This window comes from Oryctolagus cuniculus, chromosome 15 (genome assembly GCF_964237555.1).
Source record: "Oryctolagus cuniculus chromosome 15, mOryCun1.1, whole genome shotgun sequence".
NCBI classification, from domain to species: Eukaryota; Metazoa; Chordata; class Mammalia; order Lagomorpha; family Leporidae; genus Oryctolagus; species Oryctolagus cuniculus.
In genome coordinates, this window is record NC_091446.1 from 3936284 (window position 1) to 3959369 (window position 23086).

At 56.8% G+C, this 23086-nt stretch overlaps 1 protein-coding gene across 7 annotated transcripts in view; it reads right to left on the reverse strand.

Annotated features, from left to right (window-relative positions):
- PTPRE (protein tyrosine phosphatase receptor type E) overlaps positions 1 to 23086 on the reverse strand; it is a 159897-nt gene that overhangs the window by 76965 nt on the left and 59846 nt on the right. For 6 of the 7 annotated variants that reach the window (XM_051833517.2, XM_070058282.1, XM_051833514.2 and 3 more), the window contains one exon: positions 22641 to 22663. The gene's annotated coding sequence lies outside the window, so the exon portion shown is untranslated. Of the gene's footprint in view, positions 1 to 18367; positions 18639 to 22640; positions 22664 to 23086 lie in introns of those variants that run through there. The other variant, XM_051833515.2, reaches the window with a different exon arrangement.

Here is a 23086-nt window from a genome sequence, read left to right on the forward strand (position 1 = left end):
CGGTCCGTGAGACGGTGCCCCTCAGCCGGAAGCTGCAGCTGGGAGTCACTCTGCAGTGTTATGGTGCTCGGTGGCTGGAGCGGGTGCCAGGGAGGGAAACGCAACAGCGCATGGGTTGCCAGGAAAAGTCCCCAAGCACACGGGGAGGGCAGTGCCTGCACTGCCCATGGCTGCCCAGCCCCCTAGACCCCCACGTGGCACAAGGCACGGCCTCACCCTCATTTCTGAATGTGTAAATGTGAATCGGCGACAGATGCAGCTCCCGTTCCCATGCAGTCCTGGGGAGGGAGGGGTCTCCTGTGTGACAGGCTCTGTACGTGCCTGCGTGGCTGCTTCCTTTGAGAAATGCAGTGAGCTTTGGAGCTGAGTTCGCTCCTTGGCTTCTCACTTCCGGCTGAGAGACCCTGGAGCTGATTTGAGCTCTGTGAGTGGCCCTTCCTTGCTGGGGGCCTGAGCGATTCTTGTAAGGCGCTTGGCGCCCCAGGCACACCAGCAGACCCCAGAAACGGGAGTGTGCGTGCTTGTTGTAGCCACCAAAATAGCAGTCACCTTTTCATTCTTTGGTTAAAAAAAAAAAGTATTTTCAAGTCGGCTGTACATCAGGAAAACAAACATGAAAAACTGTTTTCTCAGACGTTACAAAGTATCAGCACTGTGGATTCTAGAATATACTGTGCGACTCTGGTTTTAAAAGTGTGCGCTGGTCCATCCATGCTTATAACCGCGTACAAGCAGGAGAAAGAATGACGAAAGCGGCTGATGATGTCCGTGGGCAGTATCCCAGGGAAGACAACCTGGAGTAGTGGGAGAACAGAAAAGTGCGGTTTACCGCACACGCTGGCTGCAGCTCTCACGCGGGTCCCTCGCCCGCAGGTGCCAATAGGGAACTAGGCTCTGCCACCAAACCTGAGCCCACCACAAAGCAGCACGCACTCTGCCGTCACACTCCTCCAGTGGTGGGCAAGGGAACGTTTGTTTACTGATCAGTGACCACTTCCCGGGAGACACAGAGGCAAACAAAGCAGACCCTGACATTACCGAAACCGTGTAGAAGAATCGATCAATCGATCCGCACTTCCTATATGAGCTCCCAGTACTCAGACCCTGACGGACCCCTCCCTGGGGGACCCCTCCAGGGTGGCAGGAGCCCTATTCCTGAACTCTAATTCCATACAAAGTCAGCGTCTCCATGTAACCTCCCCTTCTTTGCCGGCTCTCATCCATGCAGTCACACTTTGTCACCGTGTAACAAGAACTGACTTAAAATCCTGTTCCCCTGGGTCGGACACATGGCTCCGGACGGACACGTGGCTCCGGACAGACATGTGGCTCTGGACAGGGGCAGGGGGGAGGTCGAGGCTGTGGCCCCCAGGGGCCCCATCTCTCCTGGATGGACATGTGGCTCTGGACGGGGGCGGGGGTGGAGGCTGAGGCTGCGGCCCCCAGGGGCCCCGTCTCCCTCAGCACAGCCTGGGGTGGAGCTGGAGGCGGCGGCTGGGCTCTGGCAGGGATGGCCATGGACAGAGCTGCCCTCCAGCCTGCAGACCGCTGCAGATGCCGTCATCACGCCCGCTTCTGCAGAAGGGGCTGGAGAGAGAAGCCAGCGTGAGGCCCTGTGTTCTGCAAACCTCAGAGCCCTGGTCCAGGTGAATGTCAGGTCTCCGCTCAGTACTGAGACCGTCCCTGCGTGTTCTCCCCCCTTCTCAGCGCTCCCAGGGAAGCCCCTGCGCCATGAACCCCACGGCAAAGCCCCTCATTTGCAGGTGCCAGTTCCTGCCCTGGGCACCAGATTGGTGCACACACAATACACACGTACAGACACAGAGACACATGCACATACAATACACACGTACACACGCACACATAATACACACATACAGACACAGACACACATGCACACACAATACACATGTACAGACACAGAGACACATACACATACAGAGACACATGCACATACAATACACATGTACAGACACAGACACAGAGACACATGCACACACAATACACACGTACAGACACAGACACACAGAGACACATGCACACACAATACACACATATAGACACAGAGACACACACACATACAGACACATGCACATACAATACACACATATAGACACAGACACACAGAGACACATGCACACACAATACACACGTACAGAGACACATGCACACACAATACACACATACACAGAGACACACACAGAGAAACATGCACATACAATACACACGTACAGACACACACACAGAGACACATGCACACACAATACACACATACAGACACATGCACACAGAGACACATGCACACACAATACACACGTACAGAGACACATGAACACACAATACACACATACAGACAGAGACACACACACATACAGAGACACATGCATACAAGCTGACTTCCCCGAACACAGAGACCTGGGATGGATGGAAGCTTCAGGGATGGGGGCAACCAGAGCCCCTCACACGCAGGTGACGAGGGGGGAGCTGTTTGTGCCTGCCTCTCCCACAGGAAGTCCCTCTCAGCATGGACAGAATGAAACAAACCTGAGCACCCTCACAGGAAACTGTGGGTGCCGCTCGTGAGGTTGTAGGCAGAAGCTCAGAGACACAGGGACTCTGCCGCCATCCATGGCTCTGGGGAAGCCTCGGGCCCTGGGCCAGCAGTGTCCGACCACAGGACACGGTCAGCGAGGGACACAGGAGGCATCTGAGCACTGCTGTGCATTTCAGGGCAGCAACCAGGTGGGCCTGGGACGGCTGTTCTTTGGGTACAGTCCCGGAGCTTGTGGGGCCTCCTGCACTTGGCATGAGAGACTGTTTGGGGAGAAGCTGATTTACAGGAAGCACCACAGAAAATGAAAGCTGATATTTATTCTCAGCAAGAAGCCTGTTCTTATCAAAACAGCCCACAGGTGAGCTGTAGCCGTTTCCCCCGCAGCAGCCTTAGCGACTGAAACACAATATGCGTCTTTACGACATAGACAGTCCCTGTGAGGACGTATGCCATTCATTCAACTCGATTTGGTCTAAAGCTAGAAGCAGTGCATTGAGAAAGGAGAGAGACAGAAAAAGAGCGAGGAGAGACAGAGGAGGGAGGGGAGAGGGGGAGAAAGAGAGAGACTGAAGCAGGAGGGACAATCTCTTCCTCCAATCCCGGGACCAGACTGTGAATCACGGGTGGCTCCGCTTCCTGGCAAGGATGCCCTACTGTCCAGCTAACGTTTTGTGAGCTGAAATACGCATATTCCTGGGGCTGGCTGTGGCGCAGTGGGTTAAAGCCCTGGCCTGAAGCGCCAGCATCCCATATGGGCACCGGTTCTAGTCCCAGCTGCTCCTCTTCTGATCCAGCTCTCTGCTGTAGCCTGGGAAAGCAGTAGAAGATGGCCCAAGTCCTTGGGCCCTTGCACCCACATGGGAGACTCAGAGGAAGCTCCTGGCTCCTGGCTTCAGATTGGCTCAGCTCTGCCCTTTGCGGCCATCTGGGGAGTGAACCATCGGATGGAAGACCTTTCTCTCTGTCTCTACCTCTCTCTGTAACTCTTTCAAATAAGTAAAATAAATCTTAAAAAAGAAGAAATAAGCACGTTCCATGTTTTGAGTATTTCTCTTGGTTTGAAGAACACTGAGTTGATATTCTTCAAAAGAAAGAGAAATCGCTTGTGCATGGAACAGAAAGCTAATGAAGTAGGCAGACGAAAGATAAAACCTCTAGGCCAGCGTCCGCGGTCGGGCCAGCTTACAAACTGCTAGCGTAGGAGAGTGCAAACTGGACAATGAACAGACTTGCCGTTCCTTTCTTAAATCACATGGAAAGGAGATGAAAAACTCAGAAAATGCTTTTTTCCCATAACCTAACCCAGCAGCAGAGGGAACCTTCTGGAAATCCTGTTCCGAGTCTGTTTTGTGCATCCACGGGTACTTACAGGGCTCTGTCTCCTGAGCAGCCCCAGGGTGATCAACTTGTTCAAGCCCACGTCCCTGGCGCTGCAGCCTTGCCGGCTGCTAATGGAACACTTCCAGGCAGGCTGCGGCACGGAAGGCCATGCATTATTTACGTGGGCATCCCCGCCGTAATTCCTCATCTGGCGGCTGCTGGTCTCACACTTGGCATCAGATGCCAGAGAAAAAATCCAGCAGGGAAAGACGCTCACCTCCAGTTGAAAAACAGCTGCTTACACACAAACATATCATTCACGCCAGCACAGTGATCTTTTTATTTTTTAGTCGAGAATAAATCGGTAAGAAAAGTGGCAGGAAGTCCAGGCCAGCTGTCGCAGCAGGGCAGGCCGGCTGCTCACGGCTGCTGTCACCTGCATACTCAGATCCTTCCGTGGACTAAGCGTGGACAGGAACAGAGAGGCAAGGTGCTCTGCTCCCGGACACGCGGGGCTCCCAGCCCACGGTGGGCATGAACGGATGGGCAGCAGCTCCCACCAGGGTTTCCCCTCTCAAGGGAAAGCCACTGCTGCTGACCCCTTTTAAAGGGTTCTTATAAAGCACAGCAGATGCGCAGAGAGAGGCTGTGGCGCACAAGCCCGCTGGCCCCTGTGCTGGGCAGGTGACAGGAGACTGCGGGCGAGACCCTCACAGCCTCTCCCCACCTCGCTCACCTCCCATCCCTGAACCGCTGTGTCCTTGGGAATGGCGGCTCCCCATGCCCTCTCCTGTGGCACCCTGTGCCCTCTCCCGTGGCTCCCCGTGCCCTCTCCCGCGGCTCCCCGTGCCCTCTCCCGTGGCTCCCCGTGCCCTCTCCCGCGGCTCCCCGTGCCCTCTCCCGTGGCTCCCCATGCCCTCTCCCGCGGCTCCCCGTGCCCTCTCCCGTGGCTCCCCGTGCCCTCTCCTGTGGCACCCTGTGCCCTCTCCCGTGGCACCCCGTGCCCTCTCCTGTGGCACCCCGTGCCCTCTCCTGTGGCACCCTGTGCCCTCTCCCGTGGCTCCCCGTGCCCTCTCCCGCGGCTCCCCGTGCCCTCTCCCGTGGCACCCCGTGCCCTCTCCCGTGGCTCCCCGTGCCCTCTCCCGTGGCTCCCCGTGCCCTCTCCTGTGGCACCCTGTGCCCTCTCCCGTGGCACCCCATGCCCTCTCCTGTGGCACCCCGTGCCCTCTCCCGTGGCTCCCCGTGCCCTCTCCCGCGGCTCCCCGTGCCCTCTCCCGCGGCTCCCCGTGCCCTCTCCCATGGCTCCCCATGCCCTCTCCTGTGGCACCCTGTGCCCTCTCCTGTGGCACCCTGTGCCCTCTCCCGTGGCTCCCCATGCCCTCTCCCGTGGCTCCCCGTGCCCTCTCCCGCGGCTCCAGGAGCTGTTCCCTTGCAGGCGAGAGGTGAACTTCGCCTATCAAGAACGTCTTTTCCTACAGCAGTTCCTCGAATGAAAACGGAGACGCAACTCTCAAGCCACACCCTTGATTCTGTTACCCGAAGCTCGGGCTGCTGCCGGACAGAAGTTCTCCTCCTCTCGGGACGAAGTGGAATGTTCCGGCAGACCCTGTGGGTACAGGCGTTCCCTGGGAATATGGCAAGTTCATAAGCAGAGTGCCCTGGCTGGTGACTGGGGGCGGTGCAGGTGCCTCCAGCTCACTTTCCCTTCTTTTTTCTTCAACAAAACAGGATCTCGTTTCCTGTGAGCAGCCCCAGGCGATTGCTTTAATTTTGTCTCAAGAATCTGCTGGGAAGTGCTGCTCTCCGAGTGCCCTCCACATGCCCGTGACCAAGCTAGACATTTACGCATCCCAGTGCTTCATCTGCTCTGATTTTCACCTCTACTAGAGAAAACAAATCCCGACAGAAATGGCCAGGGTCTAAGAACGGCAGCCCAGACGGACTGCAGTCCTACGACGCGTCCGCGTGCAGGGTCAGGGACCTGGGGCGGCAGCGGGGGTGGCTGACTTCCCAAGTCCGGCTCCTCTTTCCTTGGAGACTCGGACGATCGCACTCCTTGTCTGTAAATCCATTTATTTTCTGGAGACGCCCCCCAACCATTCAGTTTCTGCTGATGAGGAATTTCTGAAACAATCATAGAAAACCACCTCGACCGCAGACAGCCCGCGCTACGGACGGACGAGAGCAGGATCTGGCTCTTCTATTCCCGGAGGGGGCCATTATTTCCAAGGTTGCCATGGCGATGCTGCAGGATGGCTGCGTGCTGCCGTCGCAGGCACACGGCACGCTCGCTTCACCATTTGTTTCACGAGGTGCAGGGTTTTTGGAAAACAAACACTATCTCTACAAGACGTACTTACTGGAACTCCTAGTTTTGTCTCACAGTGGTGATGAGGGGGGCGGATGGGAGTGCCACGGGGGCAGCAAGACTGACAAAGAGAAGAAACATCCTAAGAAGCTCCCGTGTGTCCCCTTTGCTAAGCCAGCAGCAAGTCCTTCCTATGACCATAAACTTGAGAAATAGCTTGCAGAAGGCAGACGGACTATGACTGGGAAGGAGGACTCTGGGTTTTTCTTGCTGGGAGTTCACATGAGATGCATGCTTGCCACATGCAGTCTGCAGCTGGCGTGCCTGCACACACACACACACACACACACACTTAGATTCACTCCTGAGGTCTCTGTGAACTCTGGCTTAACCACACGGGGTGAAAGATCTCGACGATGAAAACCATAAATCCCTGATGGAAGGCACTGCCGAGGGCTCAGCAGGAGGCACCTGTGGACCTGAGGGCCGCGTGCAGCGTAACAGCAGACACCAGCGTGACGTGGGCACACCGCACAGATCCCTTCCCAGACATCGGGTTCCTTGACAGCTTTGGCTTCCTGTCCAGTGTCTTTCACGCAGCCTGAAAGACTCCCTTCATGCAGGGCAGGTGTAGCGGTGACAAGCGTCTGTGTCCCTCCAAACTTCAAGTTCAAGGCCACGGTATTAAGAGTTGTGAAGCCATGACGACTCCATTCTCCTGTACTGGATAAGGGACGTGTCTCCCACGTGGGTGGCAGGGACCCAGCCCTTCAGCCAGCATCCGGCTGCCTCCCGGGGTGCACATTAGCAGGAAGCCACAGTGCCAGGACTTCAGCGGGCTCTCCAGCAGGGATGCACACGGCCACGCAGTGGCCCAACTACCTGCCCCACAATGCCCGCACCTCAAGTGGCTCATTTCTGACTGTGGCACCCCAAGAGAAGAATCCCCTTTCGAATGGGTACAGCCAAGGCTACTCAGCATTTTTACTCACAACACGTCCACCATGTGGACCCCACGTCAGAACTTCCCGACAGCTGGTAAACCTCCTAACTCGGCTTCTGCCCTCTACCACAGGTCATGTCAGCAGCTGAGCTCACGTGGACTCTCCCTGCTGGTAGTGGAGGAGGCAGTGAGATGTGTGAGTGGCTCAAGCAGGGACACGGGCACTCCACGCTCAGACAGGGCTGGCGTGTCTGACTGTGGCCAGTCACTGCCGTTGTCCACACCCGCATTGATCCTCCCAGTGAGGGTGGGGAGGCACAACCAGTTCCTGTGGCAGCCTCAGGGGATTCTGGGGAGGTGTTCGGGTCAGTGTGGCCCCTGGCGGCGCCCTGACCTTCCACAGACGCCTGTGAAGAGGACGAGCGAGGCTGGGGGCTGCCTGGTGAGCAGAGGGCACCCTGGGCCCACCTGGGGAAGCTCGGAGGTGGCCCCGCCCTCACCATCTTCTCTTCCACGTTTCCCGCACATGGGAGGGGATTCTTAAGGAACGACCGTTGCTCCCAAATCAGACGGTACAACAAGTGCTCCCCAAGACAGATCCCAGCTCTCGCTGTCCTGTACCCTCCCGGTACAGAGCTGCGGCTGCGCGTGCGCCAGCTGAGCAGGCATCATATTGGAGCACCCCTCGGAGGTGCACAGAAAGTGACTTTAGAGAATTATCATAGTCAACCCACGAGTCACAAGGATTCACGGGGTCCTGAGGAGAATGGGTCCGAGCCAGGTGCAGGCAGAAAGTCAGACCCCGTGCGAGAGCTCCCCGGGTACCACGGTCAGAATGGCAGCTGTGTGCTGCTGGCCTGTGTTCATCCTGCCCCAGGGGCCACAGCCCAGGGACAACGTCCCAAGAATCAGGACCTCCAAGTGAGAGGGGGACAAGTCCACCCTAGACCAGAGAGCCGGGCAGCGGGATGAGCTGCGGTGTCACTCTTAAGATTGGCCTGGCTTCCAGCTGACAGTTCTCTGTTTTAGAGAGGAAACTCTGCACGGGAAAGAGTGCGTTGGGAGCCGCAGAAGCTGAGGCTGCCACAGGAACTGGTTGTGCCTCCCCACCCTCACTGGGAGGATCAATGCGGGTGTGGACAACGGCAGTGACTGGCCACAGTCGGGACACGCCAGCCCTGTCTGAGCGTGGAGTGCCCGTGTCCCTGGCTTGAGCCACTCACACATCTCACTGCCTCCTCCACTACCAGCAGGGAGAGTCCGCGTGAGCTCAGCTGCTGACATGACCTGTGGTAGAGGGCAGAAGCCGAGTTAGGAGGTTTACCAGCTGTCGGGAAGTTCTGACGTGGGGTCCACATGGTGGACGTGTTGTGAGTAAAAATGCTGAGTAGCCTTGGCTGTACCCATTCGAAAGGGGATTCTTCTCTTGGGAGTGCCACAGTCAGAAATGAGCCACTTGAGGTGCGGGCATTGTGGGGCAGGTAGTTGGGCCACTGCGTGGCCGTGTGCATCCCTGCTGGAGAGCCCGCTGAAGTCCTGGCACTGTGGCTTCCTGCTAATGTGCACCCCGGGAGGCAGCCGGATGCTGGCTGAAGTGCTGGGTCCCTGCCACCCACGTGGGAGACATGGATGGCATTCCATGCTCCTGGCTTCTGCCTGGCCCAGCCCTGTCTGTCTCAGGAATCCAGCGAGTGAACCATCAGGGGTAAGATTTCTCTCTCTCTCCCCCTTCTCGCTCCATCACTTTGCCTTTAAATAAATAAGTAACTCTTAAAAATAAAAGAACCAAGCAACTTGAAACAGTTTCACTCAACAGCTAAGACCACGCAGGAACTATGATACCCTGTGCCTGCTCTCCCAGCCTACTGCCCAGGTGCGGCACGTAGGGTCCTGGTCCCAAACCCTCTCAGGTGTCTGCCTGCCGCTGTGGAAGCCAAGATTTTCACAGGATGCATTTTGAGAATTTCCCCTTCTTGTGCTTTTGTCTGATGCTTATCTGTAGCTCCCTCACCTGCCTTCGGTGAAACAGGTGAAGTTACCGGTTGCCAAGCAACAGAATCTGCCAACTCCGCACGTACTCAAAGGAGCAGTCTCCCTCCCAATTACTCATCACTCGCTGCCCTGCAACCTCACAGGGACTAACCCAGGAGACTCGACATCACACTGGCTGCTGGCAACAAGATGTCCAAGGTGCGAATTTTCCCAGAGAAGTTCAGCTCTGACACCAACGCCGGCAGCCCAGAGAGCAGGAGGCAGGCAGATGGTTCCCTCTCCCAAGCTAACACAGATCCTGTAAACAAAGGTCAAGTCCACTCCGTTCAAGGTGGTTTGTGGTGTTCTTCCAGCGTGTGTGCCTGTGCACGGCCACTCCAATCTTGCACAGCATGCTAAATGGGGCATGCAGTGATGGCCAGGCTCGTGACCTGACAATCTTCCTTCGACACTCAGCAAATTTTCCGCAGCTCCGGGCAATGCTTACTTTAGCCTTCCTGTTATCCCATCCAGAGGAATCAATCAAATATCGCAGCATCCTTGGGAAACATTTCCACGGAGGTGTTTCCAGCTGTCTACTGCGTGATGCTATTAACGAAATCAGACAGCCCTGGATCCTGCCCCCTTGAAAATGAGTGGTGTGGGCCTGGACCAGCAGCTGAGCCCTTGTAATTCCACTCTGACCCACAGACCCTGAGCGTGCTGAGCCCTGGGGGCCAGGCTAAAACCTTTCAGGGGAGGCCCCGAGAGGCACATGACTCCATCCGTGTTGGGCAGGCTGGCCAAGGCAGAGCTGGCGCCAAACTCACTCTTGGCTCCACACCCGAGTCCTGGGGAGTCCCTGCCGTCTTCCTTTTCTGGGCGTGAGCTGACAGGCCGTCACCTCCTCGGCTTTCGAAGGGGGAAAGCTGACTCCACGTGATTTGGGTGTTAGCAGAGGAACTTAAGAGGGCCAATGGGCCAGGTTCAAGTCCAGTGCACCACCGTGCACACTGATGGAGGGCCCTCAGGCACGACACAGGACTGTACGGCGCCAGGGGCCCGCCCCGGCTCTCAGGGCAAAGCAGAGAAGGTGAGCAGATGCCCCTGGCTCCAGGGCGCTCTCGAGCCCAGAGCCCCTGTTCCCTCCTGGATGAAGCTGCAGCCCTGCTAGTCTCCTCCTCCCAGGATTGACCTGGGGAGCGTGGGTGGCTTGGATGATTGACGGAAATACTAGAGAAGCCAGCGTAAGCTGGCCCAGGGTGTGGTGCAGGAACTGGGAATTAACACGCTGGCTTTCTGTCATCTTCGAGTTGGAGCAACCCCCCCCCCCCCCCCCGCCCGCCGAGCTTCCAGGAGTTGCTTTGGACATCTGTGCAGCCTCCCGCCACGGAAAGGGCTGGGTTCCGAGCTGAGTGCCACCCCCTCCCTGCTCTTCCGACCATTTCGGATGCACCTCACCTCTGGCAACCCCCAGACATGCGCTTGCCCTGCAGTTTGCATGTCTGTGCTCTGTATCTGCTCACAACCCCAAAGCGTCTGCTCGCAGAGGCTGCTCCTCCATGGGGCATATCCCAAGCCTCCTCCCGGCTGGCCTTGGCTTCTGGGTAAGTTTAGTGAGAAGCAGAGCAGCCCCGTGGGCTCCAGGACAAGGCAGGAACAGTAAGAAAGCCGGGCAGCAGCCCACCCTCGAGCCGTCTCCACCACCGCTCACCGGTGTCCACCTCAACTCCCAGGGATGCTCGGAGCCTCGCACGACTCCTCCCACTAGGAGACACACGCGAGGGTTCTTCTCTGAGAAGTGGGATGTGCAGACCCGTGTGCCCGAGGGCCAATGCTGGGCCATCTTGCCCTCTGTGAGGCTCATTCCTCTCCTGGGAGGCGCTGTTCCTTACCCTGCCAGGAGGAGGCACCACGGCCGCGAGGCTAAAACCTCCAGTGGGCAACGGGGAGCTGATCTTAAGGGACCGATGTGAAAACACCCCTTCTCAAGATGTGGGCATTCACTGCTGGCAGCTATGTGGCATGGCCGGGTTCCCAGCTCCTAGGAATCCTGGGAACATGTGGGAGGACTGGAAAGACACTGTCACCAGACCGCAGAGCTGAGCTGGGATGTGCAGTCCCGGTGCAGAGCCTGAGTGAATGAGGCACTGCCCAGTGTCGAGGCAGACAGGGACACACAAGTACCACGGTGTCCACTTGACATCTGCCTGCAAGACCATGGAGCGAAGAGAAGCAGAGGTAGCCATGGCGGCGAGAGGGCGCTGTAGCCAGCTCGGGGCTGGACGGAGGAAACCTGGAGGCTTGGCTGGGACACACGCGGGTGGGAGCAACTCCACTGAGGTATGCGCATCCAGGCCCCAAAGAGGAAGTAAGACCACGTGGAGTGCACTGAGTCCCACACTGTGGCTGTGCCTGTTGTCCCAGCTCCCACGGGTGAGGACAGAGGGACAAAACCCCTCTGGCAGGGGCAGGATGGACAAGCAGAGTGGCAAGAGTCTTCGTGACAATACAAAGGAAACTAAAGCAGGTGGCCCACAGTGACTGGGACTGGGACCTGGGCCAGGAGCAGAGGTGGGGTGGGCAGGGAGGCCCTTCCAGACACTGCTGACAGAGGGAGGCAGCATCCCAGCACCAGCTGCAAATGCCCCCGGCCTTGTGGGAAAGAAGGTCCCCAGTGCCCACTGCCCGGGGGAGAGCACCCCACACTTGGTCACGGCCTCCCAGTCCAGCGCTGGCTTTGGTGTGAGAGCACAGTGGCCGCTTAGACACTTGGAAGGGCCCCATGCTTGTCTGCAGTCACTGCCCTGACAGGTGACAGAATGGTTCGATCTTTGAATTTTGCGAGCCAAGCTGGATGGGCCAGTGGCACCAATGCCAGGGCTCGGGTCCCGACACACCTGGTTCGCCTCTGCCTCATCCTTTCCCCCGGATGTGCCCTTGCTGGTTACTTCCTGTCCCCCGGGGGCAGCCCCCACCCCCACCTCTGCAGAGGCTTGGACCAGGCCTAGGGAGGGCTGGAGTTGGATGTGTAGCCTGCACCAGCCGAGCTCAAGGCCTCAGAGTGCCCCAGTGCCGGAGGGAGCACAGCGTTTTACAGAAGGTAAAGGACAACACCGACCGCGCCAGAGAGGACACAGAGCAAAGGAAAAGGCGTCCCCACCCGACCCCGCTTTTGAACAAGTGACCCTGTATCTCACACAGCTGACCCCTGCTGTTCCAGGCGCTGCGGAGACGCAAAGGGGACTCTGTACCCCGCCCCTCCCAGCTCCTCACTCACTCATTCCTGACATCTGCTAGGTGTGGGGCAAGCCCCGGGGACTCACAGGCAAGGAGTTGTTTGCTTGTCCACCAGGAGCCGGCCAGGCGCCCCACCCCCGCCTCACAGCAGGCCTGGGAGCCAGACCTATTGTTCTCCTTTGTCCCCTGAGCAGCCAACCCAGTCTGCTAAGGCAGAAAACAGAAAATGCGCATTTTCTGCAGCTGACCTGATGGCCATACTCTGAACCTGACCACCCATGACTCAGCAGTATTTGTCTTTAGCCCTCTGCTGTGGGTCCCAGCCACAGGGACGCTCCGGGCCTGCCACTGGGTGCTCCACCCTTCACGGAATCCGGGTTAGCATGTGAGGGACTGTTTTCTTCAATCCTCCAAGGACTTCCAGTTGGAGCCCTGCCTTGTGTGACTGTGGCAACTTCCGGTGTCTCCCAGTATCCCAGGGACCCAGCGAGATGGACAACAGACGTGCTTTGCAAAATGTCAGAGCCAGCTGGAGTACAACTACTTAACGTTTTCACCTCTAAGGGGACGGTCCGCTCCAGCGAGGAATCAACAGCATCACAAACGCCCGGGCGTGGCACTCGGCTTCCTGACCCGCAGCTGCACTTGTTCCGAGGGGCTAGCTTTTCCCATCAGACACCTGGGTTTCTACCTAAGTCCTCGGATTTCAGACTGGTACCCAGCTGGCTAGGGAAGTATTGTCATTTCTTTTTTAAAAGTCATTTTCATTTATTTATTTTTTATTTGAAAGGTGGAAAGACAGATAGAGAGACAGAGAGAGCTGTTCTATTCATCGGTTCACTCCCTAAACGCCTGCAACAGCCAGGCTTGGGCCAGACCAGGAGTTCGGAACTCAGTCCGGGTCTCCCAGGTTGCTGGCAGGGGCGCTACTACTGGAGCCACACCTGGCCTGGTCCTGGAAAAGCCCAGTGTTGCCCACGCTCCAGGGGCTCTGTGAGTGTGGCCAAGCAGCCTCCCTGATGCAGGCTGTCTTCCCAGGGATGCTTGGCCGGAGGGGCCTCCTGCTGTGGGGAGCACAGATCCTCCACTGGCTGCTGCCCTGTGTAGCTGTCAGCATCCTGTAGCACAGACCTGCTGGTTATGTGCGAGGCCTGTTCTGTTTCTTCTTGGGCCCCTCGTTGGATGGGCAGAATTCCAGAGCCTTGGGGCAGGCCCCGTGGCATAGTAGGTTAATCCTCTGCCTGCAGTGCCGGCATCCCATATGGGCGCCGGTTCGAGTCTCAGCTGCTCCATTTCCGATCCAGCTCTCTGCTGTGGCCTGGGAAAGCAGTAGAAGATGGCCCAAGTCCTTGGGCCCCAGCACCCGTGTGGAAGACCCAGAGGAAGCTCCTGGCTCCTGGCTTCGGATAGGTGCAGCTCCGTCTGTTGTGGCCATCTGGGGAGTGAACCAGCGGATGGAAGACCTCTCTCTCTCTGTCTCTCCCTCTCTCTGTCTGTAACTCTACCTCTCAAATAAATAAAATCTTAAAAAAAAATAGAGTTCCAGAGCCTTGCACAGGGGGCTTCTGGCCTCCTAGGGAGCTAAGGAGACCGGTGCTGGCTTGATGGTGGCCACACGGCAGGTCAGCAGAGACGTGGCTCCTGCCCCTGCCAGGCCTGGCCCCTGCTCCTGTCTGACTGAGTGAAGCCACTGCATGCCCCACCTGCCCCCATCTCCACGCAGCCTGCACCCACGCAGCCTGCACCCACGCAGCCGCCTCTGCGATACATAGTAGCAGCAGTGTTTGCCTCTCCCATGCTTCACCATCTGGTAAAACCCAGCGCTGCGGACCCGAGGTTCTGGGTGCCGGGGATGAGGTGTTTTTTTGAGATTTATTTTATTTATTTGAAAGAGTTAGAGAGAGAGAGAGAGAGAGAGAGATCTTTCATCTGCTGGCTCACTACCAAAATGGCTGTAGGGGCCCAAGCACTCGTACCATCCTCCGCTGCTTTCCCAGGCACATTAGCAGGGAGCTGGATCAGAAGTGGAGCAGCTGGGACTCAAGCACCCATATGTGGTGCTGGCATTGCAGGCAGTGGCTTAACCCGCTCGCCACACAACAGCGCTGGCCCCGGGATGGGAGTCAGGATGGGGATGAATTTTGACAGCTTGTCCTGCGGGCTCTCGCCAGGTGGGGGTGTCACTGAAAAGCTGGGGTGACCCACATGATCCTTGGTCCATCCTGAGGGAGCAGGGATGAGGCCCAATGAGAAGAAACTGCGTGGCGGGAGTGGGGCCGAAGCCAGGAGCCGAGCCTCTCCGGGGCTCAGGGTCCCTCAGGCACCACTGCCGCTAGGGGTGTGCACCGAGCCCAGCTGGGCAGACTGTGGCTGCTGGAGCCCACGGAGTGGCCACACCGCGGGAATCCGATGACATCCCAAGCTCTCCAAGCAGGAAACCTCCCAACACTGCTTCCCACACAGATGGGGTATGCGTTAAGCCCCTCAAGAAATGTTTTCTAAAACCACACAATGTTTTAGAAAACTGTTCTTGACCACTCGGGGAGCTCGTCTCCTTCTTTTGGAGAATATCAGAGCGTCACAGTCGCAGGAAAAGGTAGCACTGCTGCTCCCCCTGCGCCCAGGGCAGGTGCACGCCTTCCCTCCAGCGCCGTTACACGGCTTTGTCTCAGCACCGCAGGGCCGTGTTCCTCAGCTGAGATCAAAAATAATTTTTTAAAGGAAACATGACTTAATTCGCAGCTCAACAGGAGGAAAACATACAGCTATGGGTAGTGAATCACTCATTAAAAATTAAATCAGTCCGCCCACAACGGGAAACAGCATAACAGAATGTTGGTGTTGGCTTCAGATTGGAGGGAAGCCAAAACTAGTTTTGAAAATAGTGATGCCCTGGATTGGATCTCGCTCCAATCTCGCGCGGCATCTCAGCGGCACACACGGTGCAGCCTGGCTTCAGCACAGAGCTCCCCCGGAAGGGAGCGGTGGCACTGGGGTTTCCATGGTTTCCCGTGAGTCTCGGGTTGGCCCTCCCAGTACGCCACACACTCAGGTCGAGTAAACCGCCACATGGCCCCAGAACCACTTGTCAGAATGGATCTCGCAAGAGCAGGGAAAGACATTTGCTTTATCCACTAGCTGCGTTTCAAAGTCCAAGCCCACACAGTCCCGGCTTCGACTTCCTGTATACAAGCAATGATATGGAAAGAAACTGACTGCTTTTTCAAACAGAATTTTTCCATTCACAAAGCCTGCCTTTCTGTGTTCCCACTTCTTTGGGAGGCCGCGAGACAGCAAATGCAAACAAAGAGGGGAGAGCCTGCACCACCAGCCCACAACCGGCTCTTCAAGGCCGAGACCCTGGAGCTGTGAACGCTGCACATGGTGTGCAGACCTCACACCGGAGGGAGGGCACCAAGGCGACTGGCCAGAGACAGCGGCTGCAGCTGCTTTCTGGGGACTGCCGCTCTTAGCTCAAAGCCAGCATCGCCCTGGATTACAGAGCTTGACGTCTGCGAGACACCTCTGTGACACTCCACTCCACTCTAGTTGTCAAAGAGTGTGTGACGCAGAATCCAAGCCATTCAGTGTTCCGGAAAGAAACGACACCCAGCCCGTCCTCGTCCAGGCTCCTGTGCAAACACAGTGTTTCTAACCAACCGGAGAACGGCCTCAAGCATCAGGCCGGCTAGCGGTGTTTCCTGAAACCACAGCTCGCATCCACCTCATCTACTGCTTCACACCGCAAGGCCTTGTGCAATAAGGAGGTTGCAGCACGGACCTGATAAAGGCCCAGTAAGCGGACGGACAAAGCCCCTGTCCTTGGCCGGCGCCGTGGCTCACTAGGCTAGTACTCCGCCTAGCGGCGCCGGCACACCGGGTTCTAGTCCCGGTCGGGGAGCCGGATTCTGTCCCGGTTGCCCCTCTTCCAGGCCAGCTCTCTGCTGTGGCCAGGGAGTGCAGTGGAGGATGGCCCAGGTGCTTGGGCCCTCACCCCATGGGAGACCAGGAGAAGCACCTGGCTCCTGGCTCCTGCCATCAGATCAGAGCGGTGCACCGGCCGCAGCGCGCCGGCCGTGGCGGCCATTGGAGGGTGAACCAACGGCAAAAGGAAGACCTTTCTCTCTGTCTCTCTCTCTCTCACTGTCCACTCTGCCTGTCAAAAAATAAAAAAAAAAAATTAAAAAAAAAGCCCCCGTCTTGCTGGAAGGAAACCTGGCGAGTGTGCTGAGAGAGATTAGAAAGCTGGATGTGGTCAGCAGATAACGCGGGAAATCGCTGGGAACCGCGGCCAAGGGCAACTCAGGCGATCGTAAAGTTGTTCCAACACATAATTACCTCGCAGCAAATGATTCGCAGAACCCCCAGGATGCATTCCTATTTGTCAAAGTCTCTGTCCCTGGTCCAACTGGAAAATGAAACTCTCCTTGTAGAAAACGCTTCCTGTTGGCAGGGCCCGCCCTCGCCCTTGGTGTTGGAAGTGAGCTCCGTCTGGCCTCTAGTGGGAGGAAGAACTGGAGACACAGGCCTCCTTGCCGCGTCTGCAGCCCGCCTGGGTCTCTGCTTTCCCCCCTCCAGGTAGGGGTGAGGGTGCACCCCCAGCCCACCTCCAGACTGCTATGAATCCCCAGCGAGAAAAATCACACACGCTCTATATGTATGCGTTTTAAGTGCAAGGCATTTATCTGGCAAAACAGGAAATACAGCAAGTCCTGTTTTTCCAAATAATAATTTCCACCAATAAGATGTTTAAAAATAACTCATTTCTCAGCATGGTACCATGGTGCGCGCACACACACACACACACACACTGCACTTGAATGTGGAATCCACACCATTTCCGAGAGCAGGTCAATCGGGACAGGGCTGTTTGAATTAGTTAAACATCATCAACACTTTTTTAAAAGGTGTTAGAATTCAACCAGCCCCCACCATCAAACAACACAAACTCTATTTTTGCTGTTTTGCTCATGTTTATTTTGGTGCAAAGCAAGGAGAAAAGCTACTCAGAATCCACGACGCGATGCAGTTTTGCTCCGTGCTCCCACAGGGATCCTTCTTTCTCTAAGATGCTAAATACTTTACACCAAACCGTGCGCCATCACAACACGCGGCTTGAACAAGCTCCTTCACACCGGCCAGCTGCGAGCACTCGGCCACCTCACGCCCTGCAGCCCACGGTGAGAACCCCCAAGTGGGACGGATCTCCCTGCGGCCAGCAGATCGGAGGAATCTCTCTGAATCCCTCAGACCCCAAAAGACTCATCAATGTGAGCGAGGCCACCCCTGTAGCTGACGACGACATCTGTGTCTCCAGTGTGGACGGCGCAGCCAGGAAAACCTCCCCACAGACGGGGGCCGGGCCCCTGAGCTGCAGGCAAGCCGCCTGCAGGCCAGCCACTGCCCAGCTGCCGGGGACCCCACCCCCACCCCTCAGTGTGCTACCTGAACCACAGTGCCACTTCGTCAAGCTGCTTGTTAAGGGAAACTAAAAGGGAAGTTTTTATGATAAAAACAGGAGCCATCCCGCTGCCACGGGTGGAATCTTAGGTGCCACCCAGCCAGCCCAGCGCCCAGGTAGGAGTTAGAATTGTTCTAAAACCATGAAAAGCCATGAACCGCGCCTTTGCTTCCTCACAGTCTAGCAGGCCCCCAGCCCCAGACAGACAACTCCCCCACCACGCCCCATGTGCTACTGCCGCGCTGTGCTGGACCCGCCGTGGTTTCCTGAGACAGAGCCCCAGGTCTCCTGCACAGGGCCGGGCACTGTGGCTGAGGCAGCCTTCCGATGGATACCCTCTAACCTTCTTTAAATACTTCAAAGAGGTCGGCAGATAACACGGGGAAACAGTTGGGGACCCTGGCCAGGATCAACTCAGGCGATTAGAAAACTGCTCCAGAAATAGTTATCTAGCAGCAACCTGCCTGCAGGAGCCCAGGATACGTCAGAGTTTGATGCCTTAGAGCGTATGCGACAGCACCCATGACGTAAATCCAGAGCCACGAAGGGCCCCACTGAGCTCCCCGTTACCTCTTGTCCCCCAGGGGTGACGCTGGGGAGGCATCCCGGCCCCGGGGCAGCCATGTTTCCTATCAGCTGAGAGCGAGCGGCCAGAAGCAGAAGGTCCGGCAGCACTGGGTCTGCGCTGCGCCCGGAGTCAGGGCTTATAAGGGTTTCCTGGGAGCGGAAACTCTGAGAGCCGGGCCTGCCTTCGCTCCGTGACCAGCACTCCTGCAGAGGGACTTCTTGGAAGAATGTCGAAAGTTTCCTGGGGAGGAACCTCGCAATGGAAATAAACACGGATTCTCTGCCCGTCACTCTCCGACCCAGAGCTCTGCCCACCCCGGCCGCTCACTCGCTGCAGCCGACGGGAAAACCAGACAGGAAATCCAGGATGTTCCCAGTGTTGCTGAAGACCTGAGCGCTGGGCCTCGGAGGGCAGCCGCAGCCCCGTGGCCTGGCAGGTTTTAACTTTTCTGGGCTGCGCACTGCAGGCTGCTGGCTTCCTTCTGTGACAGAGAGCCAGCGCCGAGCTCAGGGCCCTGCGCCACCAGCAGAAACCACGCCGCCCGCCGCCGTGGCCCGAAGGCACGCGGACCAGGCCCTCAGACCCCACCCTGATTTCCATTTCACACGTACGGTGCTTGCACAAACAGCGTGAAGAAAGAAACTTGATTGGAAGAAAAAAATCACGTGTTAAAGATGCAAGAGGAAGACGCGCACGGGAGTAAGGAAGATCCAGCTAGTGAAGGAACAGCCCAGTGAGGTGAAGGTTAAAATTTACCGCTGACGGCCGGCGCCGCGGCTCACTAGGCTAATCCTCCGCCTGCAGTGCTGGCACTCCGGGTTCTAGTCCCGGTTGGGGTGCCGGTTCTGTCCCGGTTGCTCCTCTTCCAGTCCAGCTCTCTGCTGTGGCCCGGGAAGGCAGTGGAGGATGGCCCAAGTACTTGGGCCCTGCACCCGCATGGAGACCAGGAAGAAGCACCTGGCTCCTGGCTTCGGATCAGCGCAGCGCAAGCTGTAGCAGCCATTTGGGGGGTGAACCAACGGAAGGAAGACCTTTCTCTCTGTCTCTAACTCTGCCTGCCAAAAATAAAATTTCACTGCTGCCTAATATTAGCAGTTTATTTTCGCTTTCTTTGCCTCCTTTGGTACTTCCAATAACTAAAGTGAAACATTCAAGTTACAGCACTGTTTCATTTTACTGACCAGTAACACCCCCAGGTATAACAATGTAAAACCTCACAAAGCCTGGAGAAAATTCTTAAATTTAATTTATGTCTTCCATAAGTTTTTACTACCGAAAACCCATTGCATTCAATATTATACAACGGAGACCCCCACAATTGCAGGAACTCTGTCCCTATTTGACATGAATACGATCTGCAGTGTCACCCCCAGCTGTAGTGTTAAATGCAAACAGACACACACACACACACACACACAACAAAGAAAGTATGAGAATGAGTGGCTTTGCTGCAAAGACGCTTCCTAATCCCGTTCAATAGGGAAAAAAGTCATTTTCTTGAAAATCAAATATTAATGCAGAGTTTTTATTAAATGTAAAATCAGGGATTACTGTTAGTAAAAGGAACTCGTTCTGAAATTCCTCACCCACTGGCATACACATTGCAACCCGGTTAAACGACAGTGCTGACAACAGCAGCGGCAGCGCTGGCACAGGCGGCAGGCAGCGCGGCTCGCCTTGGGTCCCTGTAGGTAAGTGTCACAGTAATCCCAGGACGCTCGGAGAGGCCAGAGGGCGGGCGGCTCGCGCAGGCCGGCAGGTGCCAGCAGCGTCTCCTGGGGCCCTCTGCAGCAGCCCCCAGCAGCAGGAGCGTCCCTGCTCTGTGCAGCATGGCCTATCTGCCCCATTCCTAGACCTGCAAGGGGGAAGTTAAGGTCCCTTCTCTTACTGAGACACTGAGGCTCTGGGACAAGCCGTAAAGACTCAGCAGGGACTCTGCCGCAGGCTGAGACCAGCTGGATGTTCTATGCTGCGGCAGACCCGAGTGACAGCAGCAGGTCAGGCAGCGGGAGGCGGAGGGCCGCACACCCAGGGGAGAGATGCCTGAGACCACAGGGATCCCACGCAGGAACTCAGCGGAGCCGTCCCTCCTCCTAAAGGAAGAGCCGGCAGGTGCGGCCTGGAGCTGCCCAAAGCTGCTTCCACCTCCAGGTGCTCCCCGTGGAAGCAGGGAGGCAAAAATCCACTCCTGAACCAGCGCGCATCACCTCTGGGCAGGATACGAATTTCTCCATCTCTCACTGTTTTCTAAAGAACACTGACTGACTGATTTTCACCCACTGAAAAGGCAGAGAGAGAGACAGAGAGAGAGAGAGAGGCTGAGATCCTCCATCTGTCCATCTGCTGGTTCATTCTTCTAATGCCTGCAACAGCCAAGACTAGGCCAGGCTAGACCAGGAGACCCGAACTGCATTTGAGTCTCCCACATGGGTGGCAGGCACCCAAGTGCGTGGGCCATCATCTGCTGCCTCCAAAGATGGGAAGTAGAGGTGTCTGCTTGCCAACCAGTACTCTGGGACGGGGGGCAGGCATCCCCAGTCAGGGCTTAGCCACCTCGCTCCCTGGCTTGGACGCCATGCTGGGGGTGGGAGCATCCGGGAAACACCTGAGCCAGGTCACTCTGTGGAGAGCCGCTGACTTGCTGACATGTGGAGGGCAGACCCGCCAGGAAGGGAGGAAATCCTGGTCCAGATGGAAGCAAGCCTGGTGTGCAGGGGCCAGGACCGAGCACGGAGCCAAGGGGGCAAAGGTCACGTGCTTACAACCGATCACAGTCTGTACCCTGTCCTTCTGAAGCAATGAGTCTGTGGGGTCTGACCCTCACTCCAGCACAGCAGGCGCACAGAAAGCAGGTGCAGTGTTTGATCTGTTTTGATGCTTTTTGATGTTCAGTCTGCATTCAAAACGCTGGGAAGGAGCCACTACCGCTCTCAGGGTTCCCAGGCAGTGAAGGGAGTACAGGCTTCTGGTGATTAAGTCTCTCCCATAAACTCCTTTATAGCAACGATCTGCCTCTTTGCTAAGATTTCTTTCTTTATTTGAGAGGGGGGCAGGGTGAGAGGAGAGAGAGAGGGAGAGATCTGGAACTCCATCCTGATCTGCCGCATGGGTGCAGGGGCCCGAGCACCTGAGCCATCTGCTGCTGCTTTCCCAGGTGCAATAGCAGGGAGCTGGCTGGATCGGAAGTGGAGCAACCAGGGTGCAAACCGGTGCCCAGTATGGGAGGTGCTCAATGGCTTACCCCACAGTAGCACAACGCCCACCCCGATCCTCCTCTTTGATGACACGGCGACATTCAGCATCAACAATGGCCAGCCTGGCCATGGAGGACAAAGACAGCACGGCTAGCTGGTGGGGTGCAGAGTCTGCCTTCCTCTGGGGCGTGCTGACTTCTTGGTTGTCTTCAGTGCTCCTTCCCCAGAGAGGGGAGGTGTCTCGGCACCAACACGCATCTGCCCAGACCAGGGGCAGCCACAGGTGGTGACGCCCGGAAGGAATCATGCCACGAAGGGTGCACGGTCTAAAAGAGGAGCCAGCCGGGGGAGACCAGACCCACTGACCTTAAGTGAACTCCAGAACAAAGATAAACCTGTCACTCCAGAAACAGAGCCTCCCAACTGCCAGCACCCCGGGCTTCGACAAGGGCACAGGCCAGGGACACCTGGTGCTCCCTGCTCGCTCACGGCAGCCTCTGAAGACCCTCAGACCCCTCCCAGCCTCCCCCTGCCCCTGCTCTCTTCAAGAAACCTAACAGCACCGAGCTGACGAAGCAGAGATCACAAAGCACCTATGCTGTTTGAAGTTTTCTTTTTCTAAGGACATCAAAGCCAAGGAATTGTGCCGTTACCTAGACTCCAAGAGGCATAGAATTATGTGACACCGACACTCTGTTTACCGGAGCACAACACAGACAAGCGCCTGTCACAGCAGGTCAACTTCAGAAGCAATGACCGCCAACACGATCATGTGCAGTGCTGAACGTGCGTGCGGACACGAGGCCCTTGGAATGGAGTGAGGAGTCGGCAACGGGGGTGCGTGGGGACGCTGGACATCTCAGGCACCCAGCACTGAGCCAGGCCGCGCCCTCTCCAGGTGAGGCAACCAGGAACATGGCGTGAGCCCGTTCGCGCACGTTAAGGCATAACATCCAAACGCAACACGCTGACCACGTGCCTTCGGTCTCCAGAAAACATCGCTTCTCTAGCAGTAAAAGCCCACCCATTTCTTACAGCTAGCCACCCATCCGAGATAACTTTTAAAAAGTTTTGTACTCACCAAGGGAAAGCGAAGGCTATAATCTGAAAGAGAAGACGAGAGAGAGAGGAGTTAGTTTGGGTTTACAGGAGGCAGCTGTTAATTCAGGCCACTTCGACCTCCACAGCCCAGGCTGGAGCTGCCCCTCTCTGCTCTGTGGTTCGGGTCGTCTCGAGCCCCTGCTAGCGAGATGATAAGTTCCTTTGGCTTTCAGCAGTTTGTCCTTCTCCTGTGGGCTCTACCATCAGTGGTGGGGAGTGCTGTCACTCAGACCCCCAGTGCCTGCCCCTCCCAAGAGTCTCCGTCCATCACAGGCCACCACGTTCTCCCCCAAACGGTCCCCTCCATCGTTATTCATGGAGAAACCCCTAAGAACCTGGCTAGCTTGGGGAACACCTCCCCGATCTCCATCAATCCTTATGCAGCTTGCTCATTCCCACTCATTTAGCCCCTGTGTTCTTTCTATA